The 15,505-nt window shown below is 49.0% G+C and overlaps 1 protein-coding gene across 1 annotated transcript in view; it reads right to left on the reverse strand.

Moving 5' to 3' along the window:
* The window catches only part of LOC137341904 (dynein axonemal heavy chain 3-like), a 490,604-nt gene that overhangs the window by 292,439 nt on the left and 182,660 nt on the right, over positions 1 to 15,505 (reverse strand). The gene's annotated exons all lie outside the window — the stretch shown is intronic.

Raw genomic sequence — 15,505 nt, forward strand, 5'->3', positions numbered from 1 at the left:
CTGTTATTGCATTATGTCCCTCTATATTTCCCACCAACATTACTCCTATGAACATATTTCTGGTCAGTCTATCCCTCTGTTTTCTTTTTATTTTAGATCCTGTGAAACTTTTAAGCAAGCATGACCTAAGGTTACCTGAGGTCATCCCAAACAAAATACTTTTCTGTTTATACTCTATGACATCTGACCCACATCACACACAGTAAGCCATTGACAGCCTCATCTCATTGACCTTTCTCAGCCCACAATGAGATATGGGCCAAGGAATTATGTTTCCACTGGGTTTCCACCCCTTCCTGGAAACTCTCACAAATTCTGATGGAAGAGGAGCTTCTTCCACCCACCCTGCTTACTGTGACACGTCACATTTGGAGACAGGGAGGGTGGGAGCTGAGCTCCCTGGATATCCCATCAGTTCCACCCAGCGAATGGCCAACAGCAAGTACACCCGCACAAAGCAAGTGTACTTGCCATACATTTCCAATAAATTCCCATGTCCACATTTATAATGGAATCTGCCTATGTACACTTGTCACATTGTAATTACACCCTCTCACCAGTGGGGGACTGCGGAACGTCCATGGGCTGGTGTGGTGGCGGGGGACTTTGTAATTACAGCCGGCGGGAGAGGAGTGAGTTCGAGTCGATGCCTGTTTGACACCCTGTCCGATATTACAGTCCATTGACTTCATGGAGGGTAAAATCGGGCAGTTGAAAGTCAGGAGTCCGACTCCAACCCATGCTGTTCCCCACATGTGGGTCAGGTTAAATCGGGGCTAATGTGTAGCAGTCCTGGCATAATGGCCAATATTCGTTCAGCACTGCAGTCTGTTTAACAAAGGCAGAGAGACACCTCATCTGTTTCATCCTAAGGAGCTGTTCCCTTTCAAGAAACCAGGCAAATCAGGAAGGAGTTTTGCTCAATTGTTTATCAGTAGTATTTTGAAAAGGGTAAACAACCCGAGATCCCTCATGTACCTTACTGTGCTCTGTAATATTTATCGATTACTTCATTCCTGCAAATTATTCATTTGTAAATAAATTTGACTAATTAATTTAACCTTTATAAAGCTGGTCGAGTATTTGATATTTTTAGCTTTGCGGATTGACTAGAGGCTGCGTCTAGTATTACTGCCGAATATCTCACTGCTAACCCTGGGCTGTGTGCAGTATTACTGCCGAATATCTCACTGCTAACCCTGGGCTGTGTGCAGTATTACTGCCGAATATCTCACTGCTAACCCTGGGCTGTGTGTAGTATTACTGCCGAATATCTCACTGCTAACCCTGGGCTGTGTGTAGTATTACTGCTGAATATCTCACTGCTAACCCTGGGCTGTCTGTAGTATTACTGCCGAATATCTCACTGCTAACCCTGGGCTGTGTGCAGTATTACTGCCGAATATCTCACTGCTAACCCTGGGCTGTGTGTAGTATTACTGCTGAATATCTCACTGCTAACCCTGGGCTGTCTGTAGTATTACTGCTGAATATCTCACTGCTAACCCTGGGCTGTGTCTAGTATTACTGCCGAATATCTCACTGCTAACCCTGGGCTGTGTGTAGTATTACTGCTGAATATCTCACTGCTAACCCTGGGCTGTGTGTAGTATTACTGCCGAATATCTCACTGCTAACCCTGGGCTGTGTGTAGTATTACTGCCGAATATCTCACTGCTAACCCTGGGCTGTGTGTAGTATTACTGCTGAATATCTCACTGCTAACCCTGGGCTGTGTCTAGTATTACTGCCGAATATCTCACTGCTAACCCTGGGCTGTCTGTAGTATTACTGCCGAATATCTCACTGCTAACCCTGGGCTGTGTGTAGTATTACTGCTGAATATCTCACTGCTAACCCTGGGCTGTGTGTAGTATTACTGCTGAATATCTCACTGCTAACCCTGGGCTGTGTGTAGTATTACTGCTGAATATCTCACTGCTAACCCTGGGCTGTGTGTAGTATTACTGCTGAATATCTCACTGCTAACCCTGGGCTGTGTGTAGTATTACTGCTGAATATCTCACTGCTAACCCTGGGCTGTGTGTAGTATTACTGCCGAATATCTCACTGCTAACCCTGGGCTGTGTGTAGTATTACTGCTGAATATCTCACTGCTAACCCTGGGCTGTGTGTAGTATTACTGCTGAATATCTCACTGCTAACCCTGGGCTGTGTGTAGTATTACTGCTGAATATCTCACTGCTAACCCTGGGCTGTGTGTAGTATTACTGCCGAATATCTCACTGCTAACCCTGGGCTGTGTGTAGTATTACTGCTGAATATCTCACTGCTAACCCTGGGCTGTGTGCAGTATTACTGCTGAATATCTCACTGCTAACCCTGGGCTGTGTGTAGTATTACTGCTGAATATCTCACTGCTAACCCTGGGCTGTGTGTAGTATTACTGCCGAATATCTCACTGCTAACCCTGGGCTGTGTGTAGTATTACTGCTGAATATCTCACTGCTAACCCTGGGCTGTGTGTAGTATTACTGCTGAATATCTCACTGCTAACCCTGGGCTGTGTCTAGTATTACTGCTGAATATCTCACTGCTAACCCTGGGCTGTGTGTAGTATTACTGCTGAATATCTCACTGCTAACCCTGGGCTGTGTGTAGTATTACTGCTGAATATCTCACTGCTAACCCTGGGCTGTGTGTAGTATTACTGCTGAATATCTCACTGCTAACCCTGGGCTGTGTGTAGTATTACTGCTGAATATCTCACTGCTAACCCTGGGCTGTGTGTAGTATTACTGCCGAATATCTCACTGCTAACCCTGGGCTGTGTGCAGTATTACTGCTGAATATCTCACTGCTAACCCTGGGCTGTGTGTAGTATTACTGCTGAATATCTCACTGCTAACCCTGGGCTGTCTGTAGTATTACTGCTGAATATCTCACTGCTAACCCTGGGCTGTGTGTAGTATTACTGCCGAATATCTCACTGCTAACCCTGGGCTGTGTGTAGTATTACTGCTGAATATCTCACTGCTAACCCTGGGCTGTGTGTAGTATTACTGCTGAATATCTCACTGCTAACCCTGGGCTGTGTGTAGTATTACTGCCGAATATCTCACTGCTAACCCTGGGCTGTGTGTAGTATTACTGCCGAATATCTCACTGCTAACCCTGGGCTGTGTCTAGTATTGCTGCTGAATATCTCACTGCTAACCCTGGGCTGTGTGTAGTATTACTGCTGAATATCTCACTGCTAACCCTGGGCTGTGTGTAGTATTACTGCCGAATATCTCACTGCTAACCCTGGGCTGTGTGTAGTATTACTGCTGAATATCTCACTGCTAACCCTGGGCTGTGTGTAGTATTACTGCTGAATATCTCACTGCTAACCCTGGGCTGTGTGTAGTATTACTGCCGAATATCTCACTGCTAACCCTGGGCTGTGTGTAGTATTACTGCTGAATATCTCACTGCTAACCCTGGGCTGTGTCTAGTATTACTGCTGAATATCTCACTGCTAACCCTGGGCTGTGTCTAGTATTACTGCTGAATATCTCACTGCTAACCCTGGGCTGTGTCTAGTATTACTGCTGAATATCTCACTGCTAACCCTGGGCTGTGTGTAGTATTACTGCTGAATATCTCACTGCTAACCCTGTGCTGTGTGTAGTATTACTGCCGAATATCTCACTGCCATCCCTGGGCTGTGTGTAGTATTACTGCTGAATATCTCACTGCTAACCCTGGGCTGTGTGTAGTATTACTGCTGAATATCTCACTGCTATTTTTTCACTCCACCTGGCCACGTTCTCCTTTGCCTACCTCTTGATCCGCTACAATGAAGATTCTTAAAGGCGACATACATTAAAAGCACTAGTATGCAGTTTTACCAGTTAACTCTTGCAGCTTTATGAAGCCCACTTAATGGGCACACACACATTCAACAGACTGGAGGGAAGTATACAGTGGTGTTCCCCAGGGGTCAGTATTAGGACCACTGCTCTTTTTGACATACATTAATGATCTGGACTTGGGTATAGAGGGTATAATTTCAAAGTTTACAGATGACACAAAACTCGGAAATGTCGTGAACAATGTGGAGGATAGAAACAGATTCAGGAGGACAGAGACAGACTGGTGAAATGGGCAGACACATGGCAGATGAAATTTGATGCACAGAAGTGTGAAGTGATGTATTTTGGTAGGAAGATTGAGGAGAGGCAATATAAACTAAATGGTACAATTTTAAAGGGGGTGCAGGAACAGAGAGACCTGGGGATGTGTGTACACAAATCTTTGAAGGTGGCAGGACAAGTTGAGAAGGCTGTTAAAAAAGCATATGGGATCCTGGGCTTTATTAATAGAGGCATAGAGTACAAAAACAAGGAAGTTATGCTAAACCTTTATTTAACACTGGTTAGGCCTCAGCTGGAGTATTGTGTTCAATTCTGGGCACCACACTTTAGGAAGGATGTCAAGGCCTTGGAGAGGGTGCAGAAGAGATTTACTAGAATGGTACCAGGGATGAGGGACTTCAGTTATGTGGAGAGACTGGAGAAGCTGGGGTTGTTCTCCTTAGAACAGAGAAGGTTAAGGGGAGATTTGATAAAGGTGTTCAAAATCATGAAGGGTTTTGACGGAGTAAATAAGGAGAAACTGTTTCCAGTGGCAGGAGGGTCGGTAACTGGAGGACACAGATTTAAGGTGATCGGCAAATGAACCAAAGGTGAAATGAGGAGAATTTATTTTACGCAGCGAGTTATTATGATCTGGAATTCACTGCCTGTAGGGTGGTGGAAGCAGATTCAATAATAACCTTTCAAAGGGAATTGGATAAATACTTGAAGGGAAATAATTTACAGGGCTATGGGGAAAGAGCAGGGGAATGGGTCTCGGATAGCTCTTTCAAAGAGCCGGCACAGGCACGACGGGCTGAATGGCCTCCTCCTCCTGTGCTGTCATTCTAAGATTCTATTCTATGATTCAATGATTCAGCAGCGAGACCGCTGCTGATAACAAGATGCTATCGAGTTTCTGATTCTGTGATCTTGAGCTTGACATAAAATGTTTTCTCATTTCTAAAATTGTTGTGTTTATTTGAAGCTCTGAATGAATCCCTTGCTGAATCACACTGCAACAATTACATTAAAGTTACACTAATTCATTTTATTCTGTTGGATACACAATTAAACGCCAAGCCATCAGCTAAAATCAGCAAAATACAATTATTGAAATATACATTCCGACAGGAGATTGTCATAAAAATGGCTCGATTTCATTTTCAAATCTCCTGCCCTGAGCCACTTGAACCAGTAATTGTGGGGGTACCTGAATGAAGATTGCTCGGAGATTTGCTTTCTTAGAGTGACTCAGAACAAGGCACAGAGCGCGAGAATGAAATTAACGCAGTGAGAACTGATTGAAAGTTTTATGTTGTGCAGTTATTACAATACACCATATTGGAACATAATGGATGGAAGAGCTTAAAATTTGCATTCCATTAGTAAGAAGTTTAATAATCAATAAGCAAATGACAATGGTGAAAAAGTCAGGGTCCATCACTGGAGTAACACCTCCTAAAATCTAGTCCCGATCAGGAATATGTGAACACGAGCTCTCGAATGCTAACAGGGGTTTATACGTACCCGTAGGTGGAAGATTTGCTCATCCGGCTGCCCAGGTTCAGCGCGAGTGAAGGAAGCAATGCAACAGAAGAAAGAACAAAATCAACACTGAGATCACTCCCCAATCTCAATCTCCATATCAATAATAATAAGCATATCAGGCTTTTAATTCTTATTAATTCTCACTCAGACCTTGTTACTATGAGCTAGAGTTAAATCTTCAATCACAATAAGCAGTTTGGTAGAATTATTACATCAATATGCATGAAATGGCAGAATGATAAAATGATTGATGACAATATAACAAAAAAACCCTTACTGTAATTTAATGCAACTACTTACACTCAGTTAAAGAAACAGGAAGATTGGGAGACCCAGAAGGTAGAAGAATTATCAGAGTAAGATCATGGGGGTGAAATTTAACTTGGGGGGGCCGGGGGTGGGAGGAGGTGAACTGAGTGGTAACAGATCGGATAAAGTCAAAGGAGAGCAGAATTGGGTGGGGTGTGTGATGGGCTTTCGATCCGTCACAGCCACTTTCCACCCCATCCAACTTGACTTTCACTCTCAATATCACTTTTGAGGAGATGAGGAATGATTTAACAGCCCTGACAGGAGTTACCTACTCCAGGATGGGCAGGACTCTCCTCACACTTTATCTCAAGCGAGATTTGGTCAAAATTTTCACCCCTGGTTTTGTGGGTCAACACAAAAAGTTCCACCGACAGGGAATTAAGACACGCAATGGGGCAGAAATCCGTCTTAGGTGGGAGAGCAAAGCAGACAGTATCGATTCGGTCACCCGTTATACTTAGGGAGATATTCAGTTATACTGACTTCAATTGAGCCGTTTATTGGGCGGAGCGTATGACGGGCGGGTGTGTAAAAGGTGGGTGTATGACGGGCGGGGTATGACGGGCGGGGTATGACGGGCGGGTGTGTAAAAGGTGGGTGTATGACGGGCGGGGTATGACGGGCGGGGTATGATGGGCACGGGGTATGATGGGCGGGGGGTATGATGGGCGCGGGGTATGACGGGCGGGGTATGACGGGCGGGGGGTATGAGGGGCGGGGTATGATGGGCGCGGGGTATGATGGGCGCGGGGTATGATGGGCGGGGGGTATGAGGGGCGGGGTATGACGGGCGGGGGGTATGATGGGTGGGGCGTATGACGGGCGGGGGGTATGATGGGTGGGGGGTATGACGGGCGGGGGGTATGATGGGCGGGGTATGACGGGCGGGGTATGACGGGCGGGGGGTATGACGGGCGGGGGGTATGACGGGCGGGGTATGATGGGCGCGGGGTATGATGGGAAGGGGGTATGAGGGGCGGGGTATGACGGGCGGGGGGTATGATGGGTGGGGGGTATGACGGGCGGGGGGTATGACGGGCGGGGTATGACGGGCGGGGGGTATGACGGGCGGGGGGTATGATGGGCGGGGGGTATGATGGGCGGGGAGTATGACGGGCCGGGTATGACAAGCGGGGGGTATGACGGGCGGGGGGTATGACGGGCGGGGGGTATGACGGGCGGGGGGTATGATGGGCGGGGTATGATGGGCGGGGTATGACAAGCGGGGGGTATGACGGGCGGGGGGTATGACGGGCGGGGGGTATGACGGGCGGGGGGTATGATGGGCGGGGTATGATGGGCGGGGTATGAAGGGCGGGGTATGACGGGCGGGGTATGACGGGCGGGGGGTATGACGGGCGGGGGGTATGACGGGCGGGTGTATGATGGGCGGGGTATGATGGGCGGGGTATGACGGGCGGGGGGTATGATGGGCGGGGGGTATGACGGGCGGGGGGTATGACGGGCGGGGGGTATGATGGGCGGGGTATGACGGGCGGGGTATGAAGGGCGGGGTATGACGGGCGGGGTATGATGGGCGCGGGGTATGATGGGCGGGGGGTATGAGGGGCGGGGTATGACGGGCGGGGGGTATGATGGGTGGGGGGTATGACGGGCGGGGGGTATGACGGGCGGGGGGTATGACGGGCGGGGGGTATGATGGGCGGGGGGTATGATGGGCGGGGGGTATGAGGGGCGGGGTATGACGGGCGGGGGGTATGATGGGTGGGGGGTATGACGGGCGGGGGGTATGACGGGCGGGGCGTATGATGGGCGGGGTATGACGGGCGGGGTATGACGGGCGGGGGGTATGACGGGCGGGGGGTATGACGGGCGGGGCGTATGATGGGCGGGGTATGACGGGCGGGGTATGACGGGCGGGGGGTATGACGGGCGGGGGGTATGATGGGCGGGGGGTATGATGGGCGGGGAGTATGACGGGCGGGGTATGACGGGCGGGGTATGACGGGCGGGGTATGACGGGCGGGGGGTATGACGGGCGGGGGGTATGACGGGCGGGGGGTATGATGGGCGGGGTATGACGGGCGGGGTATGACGGGCGGGGTATGACGGGCGGGGGGTATGACGGGCGGGGGGTATGACGGGCGGGTGTATGATGGGCGGGGTATGATGGGCGGGGTATGACGGGCGGGGGGTATGATGGGCGGGGGGTATGACGGGCGGGGGGTATGATGGGCGGGGTATGACGGGCGGGGTATGACGGGCGGGGTATGAAGGGCGGGGTATGACGGGCGGGGGGTATGACGGGCGGGGGGTATGACGGGCGGGGTATGACGGGCGGGGGGTATGACGGGCGGGGTGTGAAGGGCGGGGTATGACGGGCGGGGGGTATGACGGGCGGGGGGTATGACGGGCGGGGGGTATGACGGGCGGGGGGTATGACGGGCGGGGGGTATGACGGGCGGGGGGTATGACGGGCGGGGGGTATGACGGGCGGGGGGTATGACGGGCGGGGGGTATGACGGGCGGGGGGTATGACGGGCGGGGTATGATGGGCGGGGTTTGACGGGCGGGGGGTATGATGGGCGGGGGGTATGATGGGCGGGGTATGATGGGCGGGGTATGACGGGCGGGGGGTATGACGGGCGGGGGGTATGATGGGCGGGGTATGATGGGCGAGGTATGACGGGCGGGGTATGACGGGCGGGGGGTATGATGGGCGGGGGGTATGACGGGCCGGGTATGACGGGCGGGGTATGTAAAAGGTGGGTGCATGACGGGCGGGGGGTATGACGGGCGGGGTATGACGGGCGGGGGGTATGACGGGCGGGGTATGACGGGCGGGGGGTATGACGGGCGGGGTATGACGGGCGGGGGGTATGACGGGCGGGGGGTATGACGGGCGGGGTATGACGGGCGGGGGGTATGACGGGCGGGGGATATGACGGGCGGGGGGTATGACGGGTGGGGTGTATGACGGGCGGGGTGTAAAAGGTGGGTGTATGATGGGCGGCTGATTCGATATTGTTGGCACTGCACTAGTGTCCAATGTGAATTTGTACTCTGCATTTATTTTAAAGCACCACTAATTAACGGGTGGGCAGTATAGGGACAGGGTTTATAACGGCTGGGTGTATAACGGGCAGGTGCATAACAGGCAGGGCGTATAGTGGGCGGGGCATATAACGGGCTGGGTGTATAATGGGCGGGTGTGTAATAGACGGAGTATATAACATGCAGGTGTATACTGGACGGGGCGTATAATGGACTGGGCGTATAACGAGTGGGTGTATAACAGGTGGGCTTACAATGGGCAGGTGTATAACAGGTGGGCGTATAATGGGCGTGGTGTATAAAAGATGGGATGTATAAAAGGCGGGGCGTATAACGTACGGGTGTATAAAGGGTGGACCTATAATGGGCGGGGCCTATAATGGCTAGGTGTATAACGGGCAGGGTGTATAATGGACAGGGTGTATAATGGGCGGGCGTATAAAAGGTGGGCGTATAGTGGGCGGGTGTATAATGGGTGCATGTATAACAGGTGGGTGTATAAAAGGTGGGTGTATAAAAGGTGGGTGTATAACAGGTGGGTGTATAAAAGGTGGGTGTGTGATGGGTGGGTGTATAACAGGTGGGTGTATAACAGGTGGGTGTATAAAAGGTGGGTGTATAACAGGTGGGTGTATAAAAGGTGGGTGTATAACAGGTGGGTGTATAAAAGGTGGGTGTGTGATGGGTGGGTGTATAACAGGTGGGTGTATAACAGGTGGGTGTATAAAAGGTGGGTGTGTAGCGGGCGAGTGTATAAAAGGCAGGTGTATAACTGGCGGGTGTATAAAAGGTGGGTGTATAATGGTCGGGTGTGTAAAAGGTGGGTGTATAATGGGCGAGTGTATAAAAGGCGGGTGTATAATGGTCGGGTGTGTAAAAGGTGGGTGTATAATGGTCGGGTGTGTAAAAGGTGGGTGTATAATGGGCGAGTGTATAAAAGGCGGGTGTATAACGGTCGGGTGTATAAAAGGTGGGTGTATAACGGGCGAGTGTATAAAAGGTGGGTGTATAATGGTCGGGTGTGTAAAAGGTGGGTGTATAATGGGCGAGTGTATAAAAGGCGGGTGTATAACGGGCGGGTGTATAAAAGGTGGGTGTATAATGGGCGAGTGTATAAAAGGCGGGTGTATAACGGGCGGGTGTATAAAAGGTGGGTGTATAATGGGCGAGTGTATAAAAGGCGGGTGTATAACGGGCGGGTGTATAAAAGGTGGGTGTATAACGGTCGGGTGTATAAAAGGTGGGTGTATAACGGGCGAGTGTATAAAAGGCGGGTGTATAACGGTCGGGTGTATAAAAGGTGGGTGTATAACGGTCGGGTGTATAAAAGGTGGGTGTATAGCGGGTGAGTGTATAAAAGGTGGGTGTATAGCGGGTGAGTGTATAAAAGGTGGGTGTATAGCGGGCGAGTGTATAAAAGGTGGGTGTATAACGGTCGGGTGTATAAAAGGTGGGTGTATAACGGGCGAGTGTATAAAAGGTGGGTGTATAGCGGGTGAGTGCATAAAAGGTGGGTGTATAGCGGGCGAGTGTATAAAAGGTGGGTGTATAACGGTCGGGTGTATAAAAGGTGGGTGTATAATGGTCGGGTGTGTAAAAGGTGGGTGTATAACGGTCGGGTGTATAAAAGGTGGGTGTATAGCGGGCGAGTGTATAAAAGGTGGGTGTATAATGGTCGGGTGTGTAAAAGGTGGGTGTATAACGGGCGAGTGTATAAAAGGTGGGTGTATAATGGGCGAATGTATAAAAGGCGGGTGTATAACGGGCGGGTGTATAAAAGGTGGGTGTATAATGGTCGGGTGTGTAAAAGGTGGGTGTATAACGGGCGGGTGTATAAAAGGTGGGTGTATAACGGGCGAGTGTATAAAAGGTGGGTGTATAACGGTCGGGTGTATAAAAGGTGGGTGTATAACGGTCGGGTGTATAAAAGGCGGGTGTATAACGGTCGGGTGTATAAAAGGTGGGTGTATAACGGTCGGGTGTATAAAAGGTGGGTGTATAACGGTCGGGTGTGTAAAAGGTGGGTGTATAACGGTCGGGTGTATAAAAGGTGGGTGTATAACGGGCGGGTGTATAAAAGGTGGGTGTATAACGGGCGAGTGTATAAAAGGTGGGTGTATAACGGTCGGGTGTATAAAAGGTGGGTGTATAGCGGGTGAGTGTATAAAAGGTGGGTGTATAGCGGGTGAGTGTATAAAAGGTGGGTGTATAGCGGGCGAGTGTATAAAAGGTGGGTGTATAACGGTCGGGTGTATAAAAGGTGGGTGTATAACGGGCGAGTGTATAAAAGGTGGGTGTATAGCGGGTGAGTGCATAAAAGGTGGGTGTATAGCGGGCGAGTGTATAAAAGGTGGGTGTATAATGGTCGGGTGTGTAAAAGGTGGGTGTATAACGGGCGAGTGTATAAAAGGTGGGTGTATAATGGGCGAGTGTATAAAAGGCGGGTGTATAACGGGCGGGTGTATAAAAGGTGGGTGTATAATGGTCGGGTGTGTAAAAGGTGGGTGTATAACGGGCGGGTGTATAAAAGGTGGGTGTATAACGGGCGAGTGTATAAAAGGTGGGTGTATAACGGTCGGGTGTATAAAAGGCGGGTGTATAACGGTCGGGTGTATAAAAGGTGGGTGTATAACGGTCGGGTGTATAAAAGGTGGGTGTATAACGGTCGGGTGTGTAAAAGGTGGGTGTATAACGGTCGGGTGTATAAAAGGTGGGTGTATAACGGTCGGGTGTGTAAAAGGTGGGTGTATAGCGGGCAGGTGTATAAAAGGTGGGTGTATAACGGTCGGGTGTATAAAAGGTGGGTGTATAGCGGGCGAGTGTGTAACGGGCGGGTGTATAAAAGGCGGTTCTGTGACGGGTGGGTGTGTAAAAGGTGGGTGTGTGACGGGTTGGTGTATAACGGGCGGGTGTATAAAAGGTGGGTGCAGAGCGGGCAGGTGTATAACGGGCGGGTGTGTAAAAGGCGGGTGTATGATGGGTGGGTGTATAGCGGGCGGGTGTATAAAAGGCGGGTGTATGATGGGTGGGTATATAACGGGCGGGTGTATAAAAGGCGGGTGTATGATGGGTGGGTGTGTAAAAGGCGGGTGTATGATGGGTGGGTGTATAAAAGGCGGGTGTATGATGGGTGGGTGTATAACGGGCAGGTGTATAACGGGCGGGTGTGTAAAAGGTGGGTGTGTGATGGGCGGCCAATTCGATATTGCTAGCACTGCACTAGTGTCCAAGGTGAATTTCTACTCTGCAGCACTAATCAAAAACCTGTTTGGCTCAGTGATAGCACTCCCACCTCTGAGTCAGTAAATTGAGGGTTTAAGCCCCACTTTAAGATTGTCAGAGGTGCCGTCCTTTGGACGAGGTGCGATGGCTTTTAAAGGTCTCATTGCAACAAGGGGTATGGGGAGAGAGCGGGAATATGGTACTGAGATAGAGGATCAGCCATGATCATATTGAATGGTGGAGCATGCTTGAATGGCCTACTCCTGCTCCTATTTTCTATGTTTCTATTCAAAGTAGTTCAGGGAGTTTTCTCAGCATCTGTTCTCAACCAACACTACCCAAAAAGAGGTAATTCATCTCACTGCTCATTGTATGCACCTGCTGTATACAAAATAGCTGCTACATTTACCTGCAAAAAAAGTCACATTATTTCAAAGTACATTACTGTATGTGAAGTGCTTTGTGAAGTTTCTGACAGATGTGACAAGGTGCTTGTTACACGATTCGGGTCTGCCTTAGATATCCACTCAGGGAAGGCAGTGCTGGGCATGAGTCGCCCATGAGTGGTCCAAGAGTCTTATGTACAGGAGCATGCCCATACGGCCTATTATTGAATTATACCATAGTGTAACCCGGGGATACAACATTAGGACTCCCTTTTGATCTGAACTGGATATTGTGGGGTTGAAATCGGTATGCATGGTGCCCGTTTTTGGCCGTAAGACAGGCACAAGGCATACCAATATATCAATGAGGCAGCCTACGCCAAAACTGCACAGGCGTTGGTTCAACTGCTAAGTTCCTGGGGCCTTTTTTTAGGTGTCCTGGGCCTTAAATATGTAAATTAGGGGCCTAGCGCCTGTTGAAGGATCCAATCAGTAAATTAGTTGGCGATGAGCAGGACAGGGAGGGTCTGGTATGCTCAGGATCCTGTGGCTGCTCTCTCCAGGCATGTGATTACAATTGTTTGATTTTGAAACCCATCCTGTGGAGCCAGGAGGAGCAGGAGTGGTCTCCTGACCACAGGAGTCGGGACTGCTGGTGTATATCTCCGGCAGTACAGAAAGACAAATTTTTAGAAAAGGGAGCTGAATGTGCTGGCACAGAATGAGACGGGCAGATTCACAAATTATTGAATCCCAAATCTGAAAATGCAAACTTCAGTTATGCCAAAAAAACCTGGAAGATTCAACAAAATGGCTTGATGATAGTAAAAGGCCCTAAATGGAGAAATGTAAACTAACAAAGTCCCTGCGAGGCATCTCCTCCTGGTTTTGGAGGAAGGAGGTAGATCTCAGACCCAGGTCCACCATCAGGTCTTGTTTGTTTAACAAACCATTGGTTAACCAGATGTGTTACTTTTCTAAATGCAGTGAATATGGTGTAAACAAAGTTACTCCACTGACTGCCGACTGTTACTTATTATTGAGCAAGATCCTACTGGTTTCCTCCCAGGATGTGAAGATTCTGAAGGTTGAGTGATAATCTCCAAAACTTTACCTTCTTCTTCTGGTACAATCACCAGTTTTATCAGCACTGACAGCTTCTGTGAAAACACTGCTCATTATAATGTATGCAAATCATAGATGATCGTTAGAAATGAAACATAGTTAACTATTTTATTTACTGACCAGATACGCTGTTAGAAAACAACGGTATTTCTCTTTTTATGCCTTTACCCACATTCGCACTTTCAGGGAATTATATATTTGACCCCTGGGTCTCTCTCATCATCCACATCCTTCAGTGTCTTTCCATTGAGTTTATTCTCCCATTCCCTGTGTTTCCTCCCCAATTATATCACTTCACACTTCACACATTAACTGTATCTGCCACCTGTCTGCCCAATCCAAGGAAACATTTCATTCTCCTCCTCACTGTTTGCCAAATCCCTTACTTTCACTCCAATGTATCAGTCTGCTGCTAAAATATGGACATTTATCCCTTTAAGCTTACAAAGTCTAATTGATGTTAAGTAAATACGGGCTGAGTGCATACACATGGTGATTAAGAGGCTGCAGACATTGTGGCTCTAGTATTTTTTTATTGTGGAAGAGTTAGTTTGCATACTCCAAATGACCGCCGCTATAAAACTTTTTATACTTATCTCAAAGTTTGATACAGAAATTTGCATTAAGCAGTGTGTGGTATCTGATGGACAGGAAGTGTGGGAAATGCAAACTTTTCTTAATATTTCAGAAATAGACAGATAGATTAGATAGACAGATAGATTAGATAGACAGATAGATTAGATAGTCAGATAGATTAGATAGACAGATAGATTAGATAGACAGATACATGAATCATGCAGTTTGAAGTTGTTTGAAAGCACTATTCCTGGTAATTACTTTTTGTAATTATGATGTGTCTGTGCAGAGGTTATTGATGTTTGCTTTATGCTCGGTGAATTCTAACAAATATTCAATTGGCGTGTGGAATCTATTTACTTTCTAATCAACATTCTGGAATTACTTTGCCAATTCAAAACTTTTATTTGTCTTTGAGTCATGTCTGATTGAATGCTGTGTTAAATTATTACTGACCAAAGGCAATTTACAGGATCTTCGCTGTAAACACTGTGGGGTCTAAAATCTGTGGACATTCCAACACACTCCCACCGGGAGTTACCTGGCCTTATGTTAGGGACTTCATGGAGCCAGTACCTGGCCCACAAAGGACGAGGTGAGGACCCTGAGCACTGGGAGTTCCATGTCCCCGGCCTCTCAGAGGCCTGGCGGTTTATTACAGGAGATACATCTGGTGAAACCGGGCATCCCAGGCTAACAAGTGACAGTTGTGGGCCCCACCTGGAGGTGAGGATTCCAGGCCTGGGACAAAACTCAATTGAAAAAAATGTAATTATTACCAGCCCTTTACTAAGGGGACTGTGGGGTACCACTCTCTCATTCTTTGCTTTATGGGACGGGTTGGAACCCCTCCCCAGCGTGAATCCAGCAACCATTGCGCGCTTGCAGTCCCTTTCAGTGGGCGGGCACTTCGGATACACCCCTAATGGAATGGACGCCCACCATCGATCGGGTGCTGAGGGACCCTCTCCTGAGCCCAGGGTCAGCGGCTGAGGTTGGTGTGGGACAGCTCCCCACACATGTGTCTCCCGCAGATCTTCGGTCCCAATGCATCAGCATCTGGGAGTGAGAATCTGAATTTCTACCAAGATCCTGCTTCACAAAACCAAATCCAAATCTCTGATCCTGATCCCACTGACATGTGAACCTTCAAAGATACATCCCCTGCAGTGGGTACATCTTTACAGTGCAACACCCAACACTGGAGAGGCCTCAGTCCATCTGCCATTGTGGCTCTGA

Source organism: Heptranchias perlo, chromosome 24 (assembly GCF_035084215.1).
Source record: "Heptranchias perlo isolate sHepPer1 chromosome 24, sHepPer1.hap1, whole genome shotgun sequence".
In the NCBI taxonomy this organism is placed as follows: domain Eukaryota; kingdom Metazoa; phylum Chordata; class Chondrichthyes; order Hexanchiformes; family Hexanchidae; genus Heptranchias; species Heptranchias perlo.